This window comes from Temnothorax longispinosus, chromosome 9 (assembly GCF_030848805.1).
Source record: "Temnothorax longispinosus isolate EJ_2023e chromosome 9, Tlon_JGU_v1, whole genome shotgun sequence".
NCBI classification, from domain to species: domain Eukaryota; kingdom Metazoa; phylum Arthropoda; class Insecta; order Hymenoptera; family Formicidae; genus Temnothorax; species Temnothorax longispinosus.
The window spans coordinates 13,776,726-13,797,545 of record NC_092366.1 but is presented as its reverse complement, the minus strand read 5'-3'; the positions used below and the strand labels follow the sequence as shown (position 1 = coordinate 13,797,545).

General features: G+C 36.7%; 1 long non-coding RNA gene across 1 annotated transcript in view; it reads right to left on the bottom strand.

Annotated features, from left to right (window-relative positions):
• The window catches only part of LOC139818863 (uncharacterized), a 37,966-nt gene that overhangs the window by 13,983 nt on the left and 3,163 nt on the right, over positions 1-20,820 (bottom strand). The gene's annotated exons all lie outside the window — the stretch shown is intronic.

The window sequence follows — 20,820 nt, the reverse complement described above, 5'->3', positions numbered from 1 at the left end:
TAACAACTAAACTTAATAATTTATTCAAATCGTGGCTTGAAATTATTAATGATCGCATTTATAGACGATTGCATTGCACGAATGGGAATCTTCCGAGGGTTGCCGAAAATACATAAAAAGGGTTATCCACTACGCATTATTGTATCAACACTTTGAAACCTTTTACATAACGTAGCTACTTTTTTTCACGACATTTTACACAAGTTTGTTTCTAAACCTAACTCTTTCATAAAAGATAGCTGGTTATTTGTTTAAAAAATTCAAAACCTGACAATTCTACCTGACGAATTATTAGTTTCGCTTGACGTCACAGCACTTTTTACTAACATTCCTATAGAATTAGTATTAAAAGGTATCGAAAAAAGATGGAATTACATCTCACAGTTGACCATATTTAGCCCACCGCAGTTTCTACACGCCATAGAATTAATTTTGAGTTTCACCAGTTTCATGTTTGATGGACAGATTTATGAGCAGATCTTCGGCAGCCCTATGGATTCTCCACTCTCCCTCATACTTGCTGACATAGTCATGGATGACTTAAAAACATTCTGCAGCACTCTAAAATTTAAAATGTCCACATTCTTCAGATATGTTGACGATATATTTGTGATTATTCCAAGAATGAAATGTTCGAGAGCGCGCGGTAGCGCGAGATAGCGCGAGGTGGAAGACGACCACAAGAAAGACACAGCACGTAACACGAAAAATAAAAGTTTAATAATGTCTGAATTTCAATACATCCACAAATATGTACAATGATTCCCTTTCAGGAACAGGTCGCAAGCGATAGCGAGCACAAGCGTCAGCACGGCGCGACGGCGAAAGCAAGCGCGCACGAAGTAGCGGTATAGCGGTGTAACAAAGCGGTGTACTAGCGGTGATCTACGAGCGAAATCGCCGAAAAGGCAGACAAGCGTTTCCGCGGCGCAGCGGCGGTCTTTTATCGTCTCGGAGACGAGCCTCCCTCCAGGCTAATTGCCGATAATTTCGGGGAGGTGATTGGCCACCGGCGGCCTGCGTCACCGTGCATACGTCACCGTTTCAAGTGACGACCCGAGAAGATCGTTACATGTTTGCGCTCGTTTTGTTTGTAGCATGAATCTTTCTATTGTGTGAGCGCGGTGGCTTGACTTTATTTGTGCCCTCTGTCAGCTGAGGCTGTGTTTGCAAGCAATTAGCGAACTTTCCAGAACGCGAGCAATAGAAAGATCCATGCTATGATTCAATGACGCTAAACTTCAACGTCGACAACTTTAGTTCCGTGAAGTGGGCACCCGACTTTAACAAAATGAATTTTTAAAAAAAGGAAATTGTAGCATTTTCTTTGTAGTTGTTTGTAGTAACAATAATTTCGTTTGTAGTTTTACCGATTTTGCAAAAACAAAGATTTTTAAAAATCACTCTTGCCTAAAATTGAGATATTTGAAATTCGCTTGCGCCATGTGTTTTAGAATCGTTTGTAGTTGTTTGTAGTAACAATAATTTCGTTTGTAGTTTTATCCATTTGGAAATAACAAAAAATTTAAAAAATCACTCTTACTCAAAATTGAGATATTTGAAATTCGCTCGCGCCATGCGTTTTAGAATCGTTTGTAGTTGTTTGTAGTAACAATAATTTCGTTTGTAGTTTTATCCATTTGGAAATAACAAAAAATTTAAAAAATCACTCTTACTCAAAATTGAGATATTTGAAATTCGCTCGCGCCATGCGTTTTAGAATCGTTTGTAGTTGTTTGTAGTAACAATAATTTCGTTTGTAGTTGAATAATATAAAAGTTACAACGTATTTGCAATATACAAATAACGTATCTTTCTCAATTTTAAAGATATCTCGAATCCGCTTGCGCTATGTGTTTTAGAATCCTTTGTAGTTGTTTGTAGTAACAATAATATCGTTTGTAGTTTTATCCATAAAAAAAACAAATATTAAAAAAATTACGTACTCTTACCCTAAATTGAGATATCTCACATCAAAATATTTTTCGTGTACTTCTTAATGTATCCGAACGTTTTCCGAAGAGTTCTGTTCATAAACATTTTGTCTATTTTTCAAATAATTATCGGAAATCGGCTAGCGTGTCTCACTCATGTAGTCGTAAATGCGGCAATAACAATTATTTATAAATTAAATAATTCTAATCGGCAGAACTATTTGGAAAACTATTTAGAATCGTTTGTAGTTGTTTGTAGTAACAATAATTTCGTTTGTAGTGGAATAATTTAAAAGTTGCAATGTATTTGTAATAAACAAATTACGTATCTTTGTCAATTTTAAAGATATCTCGAATCCGCTTGCGCCATGTGTTTTAGAATCGTTTGTAGTTGTTTGTAGTAACAATAATTTCGTTTGTAGTTTTATCCATTTCGAAATAACGAAAAATTTTAAAAATCACTCTTACCCAAAATTGAGATATCTGAAATCCGCTCGCGCCATGTGCTTTAGAATCGTTTGTAGTTGTTTGTAGTAACATTAATTTCGTTTGTAGTGGAATAATTTAAAAGTTGCAATGTATTTGTAATAAACAAATTACGTATCTTTGTCAATTTTAAAGATATCTCGAATTCGCTTGCGCCATGTGTTTTAGAATCGTTTTTGTCAGACAACTACAAACGATTCTAAAACACGTGGCGCAAGCGGATTCGAGATATCTTTAAAATTGACAAAGATACGTAATTTGTTTATTACAAATACATTGCAACTTTTAAATTATTCCACTACAAACGAAATTATTGTTACTACAAACAACTACAAACGATTCTAAAACACATGGCGCGAGCGGATTTCAGATATCTCAATTTTGGGTAAGAGTGATTTTTAAAATTTTTCGTTATTTCGAAATGGATAAAACTACAAACGAAATTATTGTTACTACAAACAACTACAAACGATTCTAAAACACATGGCGCGAGCGAATTTCAAATATCTAAATTTTGGGTAAGAGTGATTTTAAAAAATTTTTGTTTTTGCAAAATGGATAAAACTACAAACGAAATTATTGTTACTACAAACAACTACAAACGATTCTAAAACACATGGCGCAAGCGGATTCGAGATATCTTTAAAATTGACAAAGATATGTAATTTGTTTATTACAAATACATTGCAACTTTTAAATTATTCCACTACAAACGAAATTATTGTTACTACAAACAACTACAAACGATTCTAAATAGTTTTTCCAAATAGTTCTGCCGATTAGAATATTTAATTATAAATAATTGTTATTGCCGCATTTACGACTACATGAGTGAGACACGCTAGCCGATTTCCGATAATTTTTGAAAAATAGACAAATGTTTTGAACAGAACTCTTCGGAAAACGTTCGGATACATTAAGAAGTACACGAAAAATATTTTGATGTGAGATATCTCAATTTAGGGTAAGAGTAATTTTTTTAATATTTGTTTTTTTTTATGGATAAAACTACAAACGATATTATTGTTACTACAAACAACTACAAAGGATTTCTAAAACACATAGCGCAAGCGGATTCTATCTTTAAAATTGAGAAAGATACGTTATTTGTATATTGCAAATACGGTGTAACTTTATATTCGAAATTATTGTTACTACAAACAACTACAAACGATTCTAAAACGGCGCGAATTTCAAATATCTCAATTTTGAGTAAGAGTGATTTTTTAATTTTTCGTTATTTCCAAATGGATAAAACTACAAACGAAATTATTGTTACTACAAACAACTACAAACGATTCTAAAACGCATGGCGCGAGCGAATTTCAAATATCTCAATTTTGAGTAAGAGTGATTTTTTTAAATTTTTTGTTATTTCCAAATGGATAAAACTACAAACGAAATTATTGTTACTACAAACAACTACAAACGATTCTAAAACACATGGCGCAAGCGAATTTCAAATATCTCAATTTTAGGCAAGAGTGATTTTTAAAAATCTTTGTTTTTGCAAAATCGGTAAAACTACAAACGAAATTATTGTTACTACAAACAACTACAAAGAAAATGCTACAATTTCCTTTTTTTAAAAATTCATTTTGTTAAAGTCGGGTGCCCACTTCACGGAACTGACAACTTTGATGTTGACGAGGCTGCTTGAATTGCGATTGCGATAACGCGTTGGATATTTTATTTGTTAGATTGCTAGAATGCATATAAGTTGCGATGACTTTACTTCCTGAAACGTACGCGAAAATTGCGCATGATCTCAAACAATGAACATTGACGAAGTACTTAATTTGTTTAATAGCTAACACCTACGACTGAAATTTACTTATGAAATTGAAAACAATAATGAGCTGAATTTCTTAGAACTAACTGTCCTCAGAAATGGTAACACATTAATTACAAATTGGTATCAAAAACCAACCTTTCCTGAACGGTATAACATTAATTATTTCTCGAATCATCCTGAAAACTACAAAAGGAATGTGATTACTGGTCTCGTGGATCGTGGCACGTTTTACTGTCTGACAAAAGGTTCCATATGATTAACATTAAAATTGTAAAAGAAATTCTAAAAAACAATTGTTGCCCGACATAAGTTATCGATAAGTGCATCAGTCAACGATTGAAAGAGATTAAATATCGCGAGGTCACACCTGATGCAAATGGTAACACTGACGATATGAGAAATTTTATAACCATCCTTTACATAAAAAATTACAGCGAAAGTATCCGCAATATTTTTAACAACCGCGGCTTTGATGTCGTGTATACTGTATTAAGAAGCTCAATAATGTTATTAGAAGGGGAAAGGACAGACTGGATGACATGAAACAGACGGAATTAGTTTATAAAATTGACTGTTTAGACTGCGACGCGGCGTATAGGTATATATGATAGGACAAACAAAAAAACATCTCGAAACTCGAATTAAGGAATATAAATCCGACGTAAGGAAGCATGCCAGCAATCACTCCGTGATAAGTAAACATCGGCTTGAATTAAAATTAAATCATGATTTCAATTAGTCTGGTACAAAAATTTTACACAAAGAAAAACACATTAAAAAGAGAGAAATCGCCGAGATGTTTTTAATGAAAAAACACAATCATACGATTAACCTTCAAAAAGACAGAGAACCTGACAGCAATATATGACAAAATAATAGGGGCTACCTAACCAACATCAATTTGTCAAAAACTATTATTGTTTATTAGATATTGCTCATTGTGTTGCTTGTAACTGAGGCGTGCAGACGTGCTTCCTTGACACAATCGATTTTACATTTTAATAATTGACCATTGCATGTTTTATCACCGCATAACGCACAAAGCTTATAAGTTATTAATTTTTCTTTTCTTTTTAATCTATAAATTCATGTAGTTATTTGTAGCTTAAACAAATTCCGTTCTGTTTCTTTATAGTCTTTAGATCTGACGTGCAGGCACACTGTCGTGACTATAGCGAAAGTCTTTGTTAGAACATTATACACTTGAAAAGGACTCGAATTAGAGTCGAAACGTCGCGGGGTCGTGACTTATTAATGAAGATTGCCATTTATAGTCAATAAAGCCTCATTACTGTAACTTATTTTTGTATGCAGCTAAACTAATTATATAGTTTTTTAGCGTACCTATGTACTCTAATATTAAGGAGTGTACCTATTTAATTTAGAAAAAGAGAGGCATGTTGGCCGATATAGTTATCTCTTTCTGTTTACGAATGATAGAAAAGATCAAATTACTACGGATATAAGCTGTACGTACCTCTCTGATTCGGGATTCCGTTCATAGTAATTATTTGACCTTTCATCATTCGTGTACAGAAAGAAATAAATAGTCTGGCCTACGTACTTTCTCTTTTAAATAATAGTGTCATAATGATTAATCATGTCATTACTATCTGACGTGATTATAATGAACACGAAATGTAACAAAAACTTTACAGAGTACTTTATAATCAACACTTTTTTAGCAACAATCGTTTCACGAAAACGTGATGCAACCGCTGCCCACTGAACACTGATCCAGCACAGACTTGCATGCGTAACAGTTGACCGCGAAAGATTTAAAAAAAAAAAAAACTAGACAAATTGGGCGCGTTATACAATTATGTTGGGCGTGAGGATCATATATTTATTTGTCTCTCACCGTTAATCTTTTCTGTTTACCACGGTTAAACTTTATAACAAGTATGTTTGGTTATGGATATAACATGGATAGACGTCACAGAAAAACTTTCTTTCTAAATTTTACTAACAGTTCAGATATAAATTTTGTCTCTGTCACTAATTGTAAAACATATGCGATATCACAGTATTTGCTAATCATTTATCTACCTTAGTTGAACTTTCGCACCTAGAAAATTTTTGCTGTAGTTGCAAGACCATTTTTTTATAGGAAATTGAATTTGGAAAAATAAGTTCTTATAAACATAGGTCCGAAAACGCTTCATTAAAAAGTTATAGCTAATAAACTTCGTAAAATCACGCTTTTTGAGAATTTTTAAAAATAACTAAAATTATCCTTTTTGAAAAAAGTAACAAAATAAATCTGATGGGTAATTAAATAACAAACTAAAATTTACATCAATTTTATTTAATTCTGATGAGGCGTTCAAAAGAAAATGAGCTCAAAACAACAACAAAAAAGCAGAAACTTCAGGATCTTATAGGAAATTGAATTTGAAACAAAAAAGTTTTTTTATTGATCTGATCTGGAACATCCTGTATGCACGTTTGCGATGTATCTCAGGCGATACAAACCTTATCACGAAATAAATAATAAATAATAAAGACGCGTAGTGTTCTCGACCACTAAAATCGTAGGGTGATGATATTTGTGGAACTCTTCCATAGGTGCCCGCGATCCGACGATCCTGAGTTTCCCCGACAGGCGCGCGTTCGTATCTATCTACGGAAAAACGTGACGAGTATCATCGACTTTGGAAAACACTTTCGTCCAGGCGCGCTGCAGTTTCCCAGCGACAGCTTTTGCGAGAGCGGTAGCGACCCTACGTTACGTCAAGAACGCGCATTCGACGCGGAAACGTCTACCCCGGCCGATAGAAATCGACGGGCGAGAAAGAGAGTGTAAGAGGGAGGGAAAGGAAGAGAGAGAGAGAGAGAGAGAGAGAGAGAGAGAGAGGGAGAGAGAGAGAGAGAGAGGGCGGAAATGCAGAAAGGGGATCGAATACAACCGTGTGAAAGACAGGGAGGTGAAACGACGACGTTCGCTATACGTGGTCTGAAACTGGCTGGCGAAAGAGGGGAGGGAGAGGGTGAGCGGTTCCCTCGGGAGCTTGCTCGGCTCCCGCGCGTTACGGCGCGCCGTCTCCACGGCGCGATCTATCGCCCCATTGACCGCCACTCCATTATCAGGATAGTAATGCCGTAACCCCGTATCCGTAACCCTGCCCTACTCGTGTCGCTCTACGCCTTTACTTCACCCGAGAATCCACCACGCTAGCCCGCCCTTTTGTTGGTTTATCGGAACAACCCTTCGTTACAACCGTCCGGGGAAGAGAGAGAGAGAGAGAGAGAGAGATTGTGAGAATAATCGTCGCCGATAATTTTCAACGCAATATCTATAGGGATACGGTCTCTGTGTTAAAAATGAATTTCCTTCTTGAATTTATCCTTTTAAGAAAGATCCATTTACAGAAATTGCTACTTGAACTTCTCCTTGAATCAAAAATCACGCTAAATACGTTCACTGTTTCAATGTTCGAATTGTAAAGGCAAATATACAGTGCCGTACTTCATGAATTTTTGATCGAAATACGTGAGTAGTCATGCGCGCATTGTGCGCACAGTCGCGATAAATATTTAGCAAATTTACTGCCATCGGCACAATATTGGTTTTTTTCTTCGGCCTCTCGTTTGCGGCCGCAACCGTTTGGTCCTCGTTGCGAAGAATGATCATGATAACGCGAAAAGTATCACAGATAATGGAATTAATAAAAGGTAGCCGATAGTAGAAAAGATAGGATAAAATTTCGCATTTGCATAGAAATACATAAATTTTTGTTCAGCTTCTTCTATATCGTCGAAACGTCATTAAAATTTATTTCAATTTCATAAACTCAAATATTATATTTTAATGTAGTCTATTTTTATTGCATTATTCGTGAATTCCTTATTTGAATTTCCGAGGATATTAATTTATATTATTGCGCATTGTAGATGCAAAAACAAATGTGCAATATCAATACCGTAAAATGTAATAAAGTGAAAAAAAATGTAATACTTTTTCGAGCTTGTGAAAAACTGGCGGTAGCAGGTCCGCAAGTTGCTCACAAACGCGTCTTGCAGCTTTTGGTTGCGAGGATGCCCGAATTAATTACAGGCCACTTCTGACCTAACGACAAACTAGAATCCGTTGCAGCTATAATTAAATTATATATAACTACCTCAACAGTTGCAAAGTTAAAAGAACCGTTTTCTACAAACTACGAAGAAAATTTGTAAAGCAACTTTACCGTAAAAAGTTATTTTTACTTAAATTTAAAGGAAATATCCAAAATTATGTAAAATATTATTATATTTCGAATATTTGCTTTATATTTAAATAACATTTATGTTGCAAGAGAATATTATCTTGTACATTTTGTATCATTTTACATCCAAATACAATTTACAATTTAACAATTTTTTAATGAAGAGCGTATAAATCAATAATGTCAAAAGTGTGTCACCAATTTGATGTTATTCAAATCTCTGTTTACTTATTGTCTTCTTTTTTTTCTATATTTCTACAAACACACGTGTGCTCGACATTTGTCCTACACGATTACCACGATTCCTTCTGATTTACTAAAAAAAAGTGCTGTCTTTCTCCTGAAAATAACGCTGTTTCCTGCGAATGGCGTAAAGGGAATCACTTCGATCGGTCGTACCAGTATCGAAACGATCTTCTCGCCTCATACAATTTTGCGAGATGCCCGTCCCAGATCGCAAGAGTACGCGCGCGAACTCGCATCAGAATATGTCCCGGCGTTTCTCACGAACAGCGCGCCATCCGCATCCCGATCACGTAGCTCAGGAAATCTCAACAGATAGAGGCAAGCCGGAGCATGGACTCGTCCCAAGCAGCTCGAATGGGAATACACCTTCGTTCCCCGGCGCGTAGAGAAGACGCCCGACAGCTCGACTCTATCGCGAATGAGGGACCGCGTCAGCGACTTTCGGGATAAGATGCGCGCACTGAGAGTTCGAGGTATTTCGATTTTCGCAAGTTTGGGCAACATCGCGCGAGGTAACGGTTCATTTAGATTTACGACCGATAACTATATATTTTCTCATGAATGCTCGGCTTTATTAAGTCATACTGTTTCTACAATGGTTTTAATCACTACTAATCCAACAAACAGCAGGACCAGAGAGAAAATGCATCACTTTGACATTATCGTGAAGTGTTAAGCGTTGATACTAATACTAGCGGCTGAATTATTTAATCGAATCTTAAAGAAAGATTAATTTTATTTCATCATGTTCATCATTCTTTTATGATCTGTTTTTAAGATATTTTTCAAACTACGAAGAAAATTTGAAAAGAAATTTTACTATATTATATAAATAATCATTTTTACTTAAATTTAAAGAAAATATCTAAAATTATATAGAATATAATGATATAATCTTATACATTTTGTATTATTTTACAATCCAAATGCAATTTGCAACTTATTGTTAGAAAGAAATTTTTTAAATAAAAAACATAAATCAGTATCATGTTACAAAGAACTATGCTACCAATTTGATGTTATTCAAATCTCTTTTTACTTAACGTCTTCTTTCTATATTTCGACAAACACATGTGTACTCCACATTTGTCCTACATGATTACCACGATTTTTTCGAAACTTGACTTAAGGGGTAACGCCACTCTAGAGTCCCAAAAAAAAGCCAATTTTGATAATTTTTTTCAAAAATACAATAATCATAAATAAAAATCGGTTTAATTCTATTTATTATCTATATATTAAAGTATAAAAAAAATTTTTATTAATTATTCATTGCCAAAATGGCGGCACCAGAGCCATTGGTCCAAAGTGCCTTTTTGCGGAAGGCGTCCAACGGGCGGAATGGAAGCTCCTATAATTTCTGAGCTGGAACAAAAATTCAAAGACTTTTGAAAAATATATAAGTTTTTCTATAGAAGTACCTAGGAAAATTGCGAAATATCATTTTTTGTAAGAATGGTGCATGTTGGAAAAAAGTGCTTCATTTTTCGCTAAAAAATGTCGCACAAAATTGTTTATAAAAAGAGTTTTGTTCAACATATCGCAAAATCCCTAGGTACTTCTAAAAGATAATGTTATTGTAAAGTTTCACTCAAAATTTCAAGTCAATCGGATAAAAGGTGTTCGAGTTCTGATTCCGCCCGACTTTAAAAAAGCGATTTCGAGAAAAACGCGTTTAAAGTTTCAGTTTCACCATTCACAGATGTGAACACGTCGGCAGACGGATTACGAAAAAGGGATAATAGAGATTTTTCCGAGCTTTGAAACCAAGTGTACCTTATTTCTAAGACCTTAAAGCATCGTTTAACAAAAAAAAATCGATTTTTTGAAAATTCTAGAGTGGCTTTACCCCTTAAACGTTATAAAAACTTCAAAACTAATAAATAACGAGATGTTCTTACGGAAATCGTCAATATTAGCCTGTACCCTTATCGCACTAAATATATGGCTGCCTAATCCTCACCTTATGAATATATTGGATGCGTTTTTCATCTTAAACGAATAAAACACGGATCAAATTGTATAGAGACGCGGAGAGAACAATACCTCTCCATGATGCGCGCAATTGCTTCCGTGCATGCGACTTTTATTAGATACATCATGAAAGCTTTATTTTAGCGAATCGTGCAGAACGTCTACTTGCATGTCCAGGTTTATGATCACAATTGATTCCTGCTCCGTTTCCCTCCTCTTTCTCTCTTTCTCATGCGACCGGAATACGTCGATAAGACATTACTCAAAGGCAAAACGTGAGCGAGATACAGCTGCGGCAACCGTCGGCGATTTATAGCGGGACAAATACAGATGGGAAACTTTTCGAGGCGTAAGACGTCGGGGAAAATGCTTTCGGCTTTCGACAGGCTCTCTTTACCGGCCCGTCTTACCTCACGTCCGTCGTGCATGTAAAAGTAATAATGGGAAATCGAGCGAGAATACGTCCGTTCAATTTCTCACGCAACCGTTGATACTGTCGTACCGCACCGCGCGGATCAGAACAAGCTGGCATAAAAATGAAACGATGACGAGAGAGGAAGGAAGGTATATACAATGCTCGCCCGAATGCGATTTCAATGTAACGCCCATGCGCGACGTTTTAGGACAATTTAGACGGAGAGAAAAAAAGATAGTTAATTCCGTAACATTAAGAATTATCTCGGACGTATTCTGGTGCCAGATGAAGACAGATACGGGCGATCTATCCCCCGCTAACGTGAGCTTATATGCGAGAGATTTGCGACGCCAAGATAAAAGAAGAATAAAGCCAGACAGTTAATAATATCAAAAAAGTTATAATTGGATATACGTACTTTAGCCAGAACATTTTTGATGGGAAGATTATGCGAACGCAAGGGATAAGAAAAATGTTACGTAACAACATAATAAATCAAATAAAGTAATCGTTAAAAAGCATTAGGGAAGTACAATGACATTTTTGCTAGAAATTCTGTTAAAGATTGTACAACTGAATAAATAGAACTAACCGAATGTTTTTCCTAAAATTGCATTCTTTTAATAAGATAAAAAGGCATTTAGTTTATACATTTAGTCTAATTTATTTCTAATATAGTCACATAATGTGTAATCCAATTTTGCTAATATTTATACACAGAAAAAGAAGAAGTGTCAAATTAACACTGATATACTTGTATATACGCAAGAGTATAGTATAATCTTGAAAAGAAAACTTGCTTGAATGAAGTCATTTATATAGACGAAGTTTTATATGGTTCAATTAAGAAAAATAAAGTTGAAATTTTTATAAAGAGATTATATATTCTTGCGTATATACAAGTATATCAGTGTTGATTTGACACTTCTTTTTTTTCTGTGTATAAGATAAAAAAATTTCCTAAAAAGGTTTACGCTACATTTTACTATATCGCGTCGGTACAAGGATCTCAGAACAATATATATTATACTTTATAGACCGCAGAGCACATACGCACGTACGGCTACTCGTACCGAATATACAGCGAGTGACATGGAAAGTCTTCTCTATATCCTCGTATTTCTGATTTGTTACTTCGTAGCTCCTGTCTGTTTGAATCGTTGAGGACATTTGACAGAGCTTTCAGTCTCGAATAGGGGAAAATGCAGCGCACCGCAGTTTCCGCGCGGGGATGTCGGCCACAAAATATTTCTCTGAAAATAAGCTGCGAAAATCTCTATTGTCTATTGCATTTGTCATTTCCTCAAGCCGGTCTTATAGAAAGTAGCTGTCCCGCAGTCGTGATATATTAATCAGAAATTAAATGGGTACAAACGCTCGACTGTACAATGTATTCGAACAATTTTATTCATTTACTCATTTTATTCGCAACAAATGCCCCGCGACTGTTTTTACCACGGGCGATTTTAATTATCGACCTTAATCAAAACTCAATCGCGTGGAATTATTTAGAAATAGCAACACATATAGTAAAAACGTTCAATGTTTTTGAATGATGTTTAATCAACCACGAGGTCTCTGAGCCAAATGCACATCGCGGAAAGGCCCGTGTCATTAACATTTAGGCTTTAATTAACCGTATTTCTTTCGGTGCAATTTAATCCTGTCAGTATATGGATTCCTTGATTTGAGCCAGCATTATTCACAACCAATTTCTCATTTTATATATATTGCGCGAGATCTATTGTAATGTGACACGATTAAACCCACGCGTAATTCAATATTCAATACTCGTTGCGCGAGGGATCTTCTTTCCCCGCAAAGCTCGACCCTGTCGAAATTCGATAAAGCGTAAGCGTGGGGCATTAACAGCGAACACGCGATTAAATCTTACGCGCGGCTGTAATCTCGCTCGTGTGGAACGGGAGCGGATCACCCTATACTCATCCGTCTCTAGAAAATTGTGCGACAAATTGAAATGCGCGCTGTACACCCGCCCCCCCTCCATTCTGTCCGGTCCCCTTCTTTTGCCCTTATACATAATGGCGTATCCGTAGTAATTACTGGAATGGACCGTAACTCTCTCTAACGGGCGGATGAAATAAATGAAATAGCAACGTTTATTCGACAATCCGGTGAGAAGGTACCTCTATACTTCGTCGCGGATATGCAATTGATAATAATTGAGAATGGCGCGCGGTTTTATCCATGCTGATCGTTAACGGTAGCGCTCTCTCTCATACTTTTAATTTTTCTTGTTGATGAGAAATAACGATGCGCTATTTCCGCGACCCGTGGCTGTATATCATTCATCGATCGTTAAAACAACTAGCCAAAATCTCTGCTGTATTTCGATTCGAGAATTGCGCTCTCATGCATACGCCTCTCTTGTAAATTGAGCTTTTTAAGTATGTATTGGGATATCTACAAATAAATCGCATATACAAGCACTTTGTACATGAGTTATGTTTTATGTTCTTTTATTAAATATTGTTACGTATGCGTAATTAATAAAGTAGTTTTTCTATTTATCCTATCCTATATAGATCTCGTACTTTTCATAACATATATCTTTACACGGAAAGAACGGTGTTGCTGACGTAATCTAAAAATTTAGCTAGATAAGTACAAATCTGAAAATAATTTTGTTGCACTATCAAAATAATTATAATAGGTCGCTGAAGTATGATGATAAGCTGTAAAAAATTTTGATATTTTAGCAATCAATTTGAGTGTCCTACATAATTACTTTGATGGTGCAACAAAATTATTTTCATGTATCTAGCTAAATTTTTAGATACTTCAGCAAAACCGTTCATTCCGTGTAATATCTTTTACAAACAACGTGATAAAAATTACTAAACAGATTGGTAATTTTTGAAAAATTATTGAAATTTCCTAGACATATTTTAATAAAATTCTCTCTAGTGTATGTTTTAAGTTTGAAAGTAACGGCGCGTGATTTGTTAGGGCGAAAAATTGTACATAAAATTCACGCAAATAATATTATTGGGCTACCAAGATCCTGACCGTAAATGGCGTTTTATCTCTAAATTGATAAATAAATACCCTTTACATCATGATGTTCTGAGAGATACGACTGATCATCAACGTGCCAAATAATACTTTCTCGGAATTAGTCGTACACACTCTCGTATTACACTCTCGTATTACACTCTCGTGTTACACTTTCGGCCGGATAAATGTTTCCAATTTTACAGAAATAGAGTTACATATCTACTGCATATATGCCTTTTCAGTGGCAATGAAACCACTTTAAGACAATTTACCGGAGGTATAGTGCGATAAAATACTCATAATATTTCGCCGATAGCGTACAATATCTCGTTTAGAAGTCCGTTGACATAACAAACTGATATACATCTATCAGAAAAAGATTATCCGTCTACGACACTGCTTGGAAAGCAAACAATATCACTTTTTTCAAAATGAAAAGATCAACACAATGTTGATTCTTTTATCAGTTATTTTTTTCAATTTTGCAAATTAAAAATATATGTATAGAGTATAGACATTGTTTGCATTTCTCATGAAAAACCGCATGTACATTGTACAGGATGGAATAAAACAAGATCGATAATCGTTTTCGATCATGATAGGTATAACATTGTGATTTTCGTGGCTTCAACTGCCACGTATTGCAATATAAAATGCAATTTTTCATTTATATTTTAGCAGTTTATTTTTAATGCATAAATAAATTTATTTATGAGATTACATTGTTATGCAGAATTTTATTAAATTAAATATCTTCTAGTGATATAATAAGTTTACTATCGGACCGATAACCGATTATTCGTTTAAAATTTCGCTTTTTCGGAGTTAAACTGGTTTCATACCTACCGTTGGTACAACATCGTACGTACTGAATGCACCGAATACTCGCATAAAGAGTTCAAGTGTTGGTAAAAGACGAATATGTAGTTATCTTAGTTCGGTATTTGCTACATTTCATACAACAAATAGGTCATGTGCTTTAAGAAAAAATTGGTAATAATCTTAAAATTTATTTTCTACATATTTTCACGATATTTATGTAAAGATATTTCCGAATGATCAACAGATACTTACTCAAGTATTCCATTTTGCCAACAGATGGTAGATGTACCTACACTAAATATAATTTATTCGCAGTTTCTTCGAAATGAGCATTTATCGACAAATGAACACATAGTAAAAATGTATTATTTTATTATGCTATAAATTTATCTGTATAACATTTTTATACGAAGCTTTTAATTGCTAATAAATGCAAAGTGAGAGCTTCCTCCAATATTACTCGTTAATGTCAAAAATATAAAACTTTAATATTCAAAATATAACGCATATTACACGTTGAGTATTATTTATTACTAAACTATATAAAGCTATATTACTGAATTATAATATTAAACGTAATATCTAATAGAACTTGTATAATAATATACGTTAGGTTTAATTTCGCTAACATGATTTTAATACTTGAATCAGCAATCCAATTAAAACATATTGCGCCTACATAATATTACCAAGAATTTAATATGACGATATTAAACGAATAGCGATAAATTATCGTTCAAAAAGACATTCGACGTCGTTTAATATTACACTTATTAGCATAACGTTAAATATTAATGCCACCAGCTTCCTGGGTCCTTACATATTTATAAGGCTCCAATTATCTCGCACATGAGGTTAATTTATGATATTACCGGCTATCAATAAAAATAATTGCTTTATTAACATGACTAATGACAAGTTTACATTCATAATATATTCATTGCTGACGCGATGGTTGCCCTCTCTCGCTGCGGGGTTCCCCCATTTTAATGGGCCTGATACTTGCAAACCGCAGATAATACACCCTCGTCATCCCTCAGGAATTATCTGTGGAAAAATCTCACGAAGAATATTCTCCCGGCTAACAAATGTCTTTAAGCCCCCTTATAAAATTATAACCGTTTTCATCCGTGTTTCGTGCTGATTTGTAGAAGCATATATCAATTGTCAGTAACTACATCAATTAATAATAATGAAATATCGAACACGAGAATATTAAATCGTGTAATAGATCAATCTAACTCACGGTGGCGGAAAATAACGTATCATTATATCGCAAAGCGAGGTTTTTTCAAGTATACTCGTATTATCTTCCTTGGGAAAACATTGACTCTCAGCATATTCCTTTCGCAGTTGATTCCCAATCTTAAATTACGTTCTGTCGAAAATTAAAGTAGCTCCGACAAAAAGACGAACTTTTATTTTTTATCCGCAAGTTTGTCCTAAAAGTTTAAGAATGTCTCCATTTTTTGATTGCCTGTAATTTGTAATCGGAGAAGCGATGATTAGTCTGGAGCATTCAGTACACACGTTCACGCAGAGACAGGCAACTCAGAGATACGCAACTCGTGCTCGCATTGAATTTAATGATAGTGCGTCCGTCGAGGTGAGCTCTCGCTTGTTCACCGCCGGTCGCACTTACGCGCCGTGCATCATATAAATTACGGAGGACATCCGTGCCATTTACGCGGCCAAGCCTTGATGAGTCAAATCGCCTGATTACCATATGTTTACCGTGCGCAGAGAATTTCATAGTCCCGCGTATGCGCCATGCGATCGACGCGGTATAATGTGCGGGATAAATTATACGCTCGTAAATCATTCGCCGATCGAGCCGCGAAGGGGAAGAAAATCACCGGCGAGGTTTTTAAGTCGCGGAATCGTTTGCCGCGTACGCGCGCGCGCGCGCGTACCCGATATCCGCGAAATCGCCGCGCGAAGCCGATACACATGCCTTTTATACGCGAACGTCGATGCCGAGATCGAGCAACCATCACACGTTTACAACCGCCTCCTTTTATTGCCGCCTCGCAAGAACTTTGTTTATTGCAGGTCGCGTGTTACCGACTTATCGCGCAGATTCCCATTATCATACGAACGCGATGCGAATTAATAAGTAATACGCGTCGTAACGCGCGGGGGATTAACGTAAGGCGACCATGTAGAACTTTTCGCTAATCTTTTTGTAAAAATTTTTCACATCCTGGAGTACGGCTAATTAAGTCGGGAACACTTATAATAATAATGGTGGCAGCGACAGCTACTATACCTAACAAATTAAATTTTTTACGCGTCATGTTGTCTTGACCAGTTAGTCAGCTTGAATAATATATGGCAGTCATTAAGAATGCCTAGCAGTATATGGTTGCATAAATAAATATGTGTCAAGGGGAAAAAAGAACGCTATAAAGGCCGTATCTATACTTCTCGCTAAAATTTTACTACTTCCAGACAAGTGGTAATTAAATGTTACTACACAAAACTGAAAGCAGAATGCGTAGAAATGAACGGAGTAACATATTTATTGTAGTTCGGCGTGTAAAAGACATGTACCAATCGTTATTACGCGAAAAATATCCTAATGAATGAGAATTACAATCCCGCAACGAGAGATATATCGATTCTCTCCGCCTGGCAGAGCCGTTTAATTAATACCGGGCATTAATAACAATAACGTTCGGCCGCAACGGGAAACTATTGGGCAAATTTAATTTTTTACGCTGCGCTACGTCGCCGTGTGCCCACCTGGGTAATTTATAAAATCCGCGCGGGGGACCCTCGCGCGGAGCTCGGCTCGGCTCCTTTTTCGCGAGTTGAAACGGCGCCGCCTCGAGCCCCCCCGAGGGGTTCGGGCTTTATAATTAGGCAACGAAACGAATTGCGCCTGACGTCCATATCGACTACCTAACTCAAACCTGATTAACGAGCTTTCCACTCGTTTCTATACACGCGCGTCCGCGCCCGCGTCCGCCCGCGCGCGCGCGCACACCCGTCGGCCGCTAATAAATCTTCCGACCATATCTTCGTCATTATCGGCAAACGCTTTACGTGAATGGAACCACGTGATCCCTCCTAGCGCGCGCGTTCGTTAGCGTCAGTTCTGTGATTTATTTCGCTGAACGGCTCGCTGAAATCGTACGAAACGAAAACGATGATACGCACCGGCGCGCATTTGCCATCGGAATTATTGAAACGTTTCTGTCGGTAGCTAATTAAAATAATAATTTATACGCCGCATTATTCGAATTGTCTCGCGAAATGAGCCGATTAGTTTGTCACGTGTTATCGGCAGTTACGCCGCGCTGTTTAATTTATAAGAATATTTCGCGCTTTTATTATCTGTCGTATTCTTACGGCGTATTCTTATGGAATGGTCCGCGCCGCGCGATGGTCCCCCCCCCCCCGGAAGTGGATGGGTCGCCGCAACTTCTGGCAATAAACCGGCAACTTACCGGACACTAAGTACCCGGGACATAATCGTTAAACCGGGCACACCCGTAATCCGCGCGACTCGCCGAGAGCCGACGGCGGTCGCGGCAAACGCGGTTGAAAATAAATTCTCGATATAACGTTTCATCGATAAATTAATTGACCAGGCCTCCAACGGTGGCCGGTCTCTAGCGAACCGTGCAAGAGTTGGCACGAGGGGGACCAAGGGAGGGAGGAAGAAAGAGAGAGAGAGAGAGAGAGAGAGAGAGAGAGAGAGAAAGAGAGGGGGGGGAGTGGAAGGGAGAATGGAAAGGAGCAGGGGGCAAACTGCAGAATTATTATTTGCGAAAGGCGCCCGCCGTACCGCCGGCAAAATGCTGCAAAGCAGGGAGAGTTGTTACTGACAGCAAACATGGCCGCCAACCTCGTGGGCCCTCGGGCCAGCTTAATAACTTCTCTCTTACCGAGGCAATGCAGCACCTTTTTGCGATTCGCCGGAGCATTATTAATCGCTTGATGTGGATTTCAAACTTATTACCCAGGCTGACGTGATGGACGTGGCCTGGGGGGCAACGTCTCCCCCACCGAAAGCAAGCGGGTCCAACCTTCCCCTTCCCCCCTTCGCACTCCTCACTCCGGTCGCGTATCCATTTGATGTTGGAGCCAGGTGCTCCCCGTCTCTCCGACTGGTTGACTTGCTCGCGGTTAATTTCGCTCAGCGACTCCGAAATGTGCAGTCAATTGACAAAGATCGCGTTATTACACCGTGTACACACGGTCGAATGCACGGGCAATTAATGCCCCGGCTTATCATTCGCCCGTTCTCTTTTGCCGACCTATTGCTTCACGGTGAGTTATCAAAGTAATCACGGACGCGTTGTTATCGTTATTTTTTCTACCACTTTCTTCACAGTCATATACTATGTTACCGTGCCATTTGAAACGCGAATTATATTTTACATAAATAGTATGCAACATTAAATAATTTAAAAAATGAGGATAACTACAAAGGACATTTCAATTAAATAGAGTATATTAGACTGTAGATTAATGTTGAACGTGTTTATTTGAAATTTTAAGTATGATATATCGTTATATGTCGAATACGTTACATGATATAATGCAATATAAGTAATCCATGTTTTATCATTAATATTTCTCTATTTCTTTTCTATTAAAAATAAATAATAAATTTACTCTTATAAACAATTAAGATAAAATCCTATTGTCCAGAATTTAATTTATCGGCAACCAAGCACAGGTTTCTCGTACAGTAATACAGATGGCAGCAGACTTACATTCAAGAAACTTTAATACAGAAGCCGTGTATTATTCTCCTACAACGCATTGTATATCCTTAATCCTTAGCCCAATAAGCTTGCTCTTAGGGGCTGATCTTTTTTCAATAAAAAAATTTAATACAGAATCCCGCAGAAATTATTGATCCGCTGTTATTTCGAAACCCATCTTGGTAAACCCATCAGGGACTCAAGTTTTAACACATTGCGGATATTCACATACATCCATACGTTTATTGCAAGTGAAAGTTTTATAAACCTTTGAGGAAAAATGGAAACGAGATATAATCTAATTTAAAGAGAATACAAATAATAACAATAAAAATAAAATCCATGTACGTTTTTTATAGAGATGGAGTAGGATAACAAAAATTATATATGTACACTACGGTTCAAAAGTTTGGAAGCACTACCTTCTTCTTAAGAAAAACAACAGTGGTGCCAATAAAATTCTTTAAATACAAATTTTTCCTTGGAAAATGATTAGAACCAAATAATACTGTGTTCAATAGTTAAAACACACAATAAACACACAAAGTTTCTCATATATGACGTTTTTCTTTAGACATATTGGCACTGTTGTTTTTTTTTAAGAAGATATTACAGCGTTTCCAAACTTTTGAATCGTAATATGTAAAGTTAATTTTTATTTACATCTCTTAAAAAAACTTCGATTTGTAACGTTGGAATCCAATTTTATTAGGAAATCTAATTGTCCTAGGTAACACGATACTTTGTTCATTCCTTTCTGCATTATAATTCTGATTATGAAGAAGAGAAATAAATGAGGAAAGAGGACTTTAACTGGAATTGATTAATCCTATTCAAGAACTTATTATTAGTTTGTACTAATCGATGTGCCATGAAATTCCTTCAATCTACGCAGCTTGTAAAAGTACACGCGGTTTACAAAGATTGCCGGAGCCTTTGTCTTTCCTTCTTTGTCTCCCGAGAAGAACACGCGATAACGCTTATCAAACTGAAAAGCAGATTAATAATGCGAAACCGAGAGCGCGCGTCTTCCCGTTCCTTCGGGCGGGTCGAAAAGACGAATCAGTAGGCTAAATAGAGCTGCCAGGATAAGGCAGGAGTCAGACAGCTAAACCCCGGGACGTCGGAAAGGGGGCATGGCGCGGAGGGCAAGAAGGACCGTAGTCAGGAGACAAGTGGGGGACCGGCCGGGGGAGAGGGGGGC